Genomic DNA, 2,965 nt, shown 5'->3' with positions numbered 1-2,965 from the left:
TGATGTACAGTGTCCACTTATGATGGTGAAAAACTGTTGCAAGTTTTAAAGCAATAGCTTTGATAGTTTATGAGAAAAGTTGACTTAAACATAATATTCAACCAAGAAAATGATTTTTCTAAGTCCAAAAGGGGCAATAATTATTGCAAAAAGCAGGATGGAGTTATGTTGCTTGCTGTACAGGGTCAGCTTATGATGGTGAACAAGAGTTGCAAGTTTTAAAGCAATAGCTTTGATATTTTAAGAGAAAAGTTGACCTAAACATAAAACTTAACCAAGAAATCTGATATTTTCTAAGTCCAAAAGGGGCCATAAATCTTGCAAAAAGCAGGATGGAGTTATGTTTCTTGCTGTACAGGGTCAGCTCATGATGGTGAACAAGTGTTGCAAGTTTTAAAGGAATAGCTTTGATAGTTTAGGATAAAAGCTGACCTAAACATAAAACTTAACCAAGAAAACTGATTTTCTAAGTCCAAAAGGGGCAATAATTCTTGCAAAAAGCAAGATGGAGTTATGTTTCTTGATGTACAGGGTCTGCTTATGATGGTGAACAAGTATTCCAAGTTTCAAAGCAAAAGCTTTGATAGTTTAGGAGAAAAGTTGACCTAAACATAAAACTTAACCAAGAAATCTGATATTTTCTAAGTACAAAAGGGGCCATAAATCTTGCAAAAAGCAAGATGGAGTTATGTTTCTTGCTATACAGGGTCAGCTTATGATGGTGAACAAGTATTCCAAGTTTCAAAGCAATAGCTTTGATAGTTTAGGAGAAAAGCTGACCTAAACATAAAACTTAACCAGGCAACGCCGACGCAGACGCCGACGCCGACGCCGACGCCGACAACCGCTCAAGTGATGACAATAACTCATCATTTTTTTTCAAAAAATCAGATGAGCTAAAAATGATTTCCGAAAAGTCTTTTAATAAAAAAAAAAATTCCAAAAAAGAAAATGTTTTCGACCTACCTACCCTAATGGGCGATATCGGTCAGTTAATTCCCCTGATTAAACAGGTGCGCGTATAGGTGGCGCTACATGCGAATAGGTCCTAGAAAAGTTTGTTTACATTATTTACATTATTATTCAGTCGCTGTCACTTCAAACTATATTAGTAGATTTGGAAAATATCTGATTATGTAATCAAAATTCAGCTGTTTATCTCTTGAGCAATTGAAGAAAGAACTTTATTTATATTTATTGATACTCTGTGCCTTAAAAAATATGAGGCTAGCTGTAAGGACTGTTTTAAAGTGCATTTTCTGTGTGTCAGTTTATATATGGACTGTATGATTGTTATGTTTGTTAATTGTGACAATAAATGCTTTTATTCAGCTTTAAAGTATTTTTCAATATTGAAATGCCTCCCTTGGAAAATCATTTTATCATTGTGCAAGTATTCAGACTATATTCTTAGAATAAGGATCAATATACTAGACAGTATATATTCCTAAAGTTACAAAATTAATCGGAAAGATCTGCATACACAGCTTAATGCAATGAGATCTTGAATAATATAAAAATTATAATAATAATTACTGTAAAATGTTAGAATATATGCCTTTGTGATAAGATGTACCTTCAATTTTCCATCAGCTCAATTAATTTATTATAGGTGTTTTCTCATATATTTCAAAATATCATCCATGAGGCATAAATGATCTCTATTGACAAGTTGACATACCACGTGTTAATTTAATTTTATGTTGCTGCCTCTTTAATTTTCAGTCAATTCAAATTCACAGTAACTTGCCCACATAAAGTTAAAATATAAATCTTTACATTTAATAAAAACACCCGTAGGATTTTTAATACACAGACCACAAATTTGTGAAGCTTTAAAAATAAAAACAACTGTGAGACCTTTTAGACATTATTTCAAATTGCAATGTATTAAGAAAACTTATTATACACATTACATTAACATCTGACCGATATTTAACACCTAAGTGGGAGCAGAAAGTGTTAAGTCTGCTTTAAGGACATATTCTTGAATTTAACCCCCTAGAGTTAACAGGACACATGGCATGCACATTTTTATGATAACAATCAGTATGCAGCCGGTGGATAGGAAATTTTATGCAAACTAAATGTTTCCAGAGTAACCATTGTCTATTTGAAACAAAGCTTCCATTCAGGGGTAAAATTTAACAATATTTTCAACTAGCTACTAGCTAGCCTCACTTTGCTTATAAATTATACGGAAATGTGACTCGCTTAAATTAATGCTAAAATAATAATTTCAGTTATATATTACTAGCCAGCATTTTGAAATGATGAAAATTTTACAAGGCTTTAAATTTTATGTTAAAACCAAAGAAACAGCTATCCAGATAGATTATATTGATAAATTACATGATTAGAATTTTTTTTTAAATGCTTTAATTATTTTATTATTCAGCTATCAAATGCATGAAAGGTTAAGAAAAAGAGTTTAACACTATGATAAAAGCCGAGAGTACACCGCATGATAGGACCTATTCGCCCGTAGCGACACCTGTCAAATCATTTGGGAAGATAACTCAGCGAATGCTGCCATTCTTTTGAGCACGTTACCGGAAACAAAGAATTTTTTTTTTAAGGCCTTAACAGTCAAATTGTGGATGACACACAACAAAGGGTGAGCACAATAGCTCATCTTAAGCACTTTGTGCTCAGGTGAGCTAAAAACTAAAAGCCATTATTTAAATATATTGATAAATGTCATAAAAAGATACCAACTGCATTCTCAATTATCATAAATTTCAAAAATAACTTCTGGTATTCAAATAGTTCAGATAACATGCAACATTAAATCTTAAATACTGGTTTACTTCTGAATTATATGAATGGTCCAAGATAAACTACTAACATAACAGAATATGTACAACAGTGAAAACACAAAGAATATGAAGAACATGAAGAACATGTTTTAATTGTAACTTGATCATTATAACCTACATTAGATATATCACTCAGTTAAACTTGG

The sequence above is a fragment of the Mercenaria mercenaria genome, chromosome 15 (genome assembly GCF_021730395.1).
Source record: "Mercenaria mercenaria strain notata chromosome 15, MADL_Memer_1, whole genome shotgun sequence".
NCBI lineage: Eukaryota > Metazoa > Mollusca > Bivalvia > Venerida > Veneridae > Mercenaria > Mercenaria mercenaria.
Note: the sequence above shows the minus strand (reverse complement) of the source record.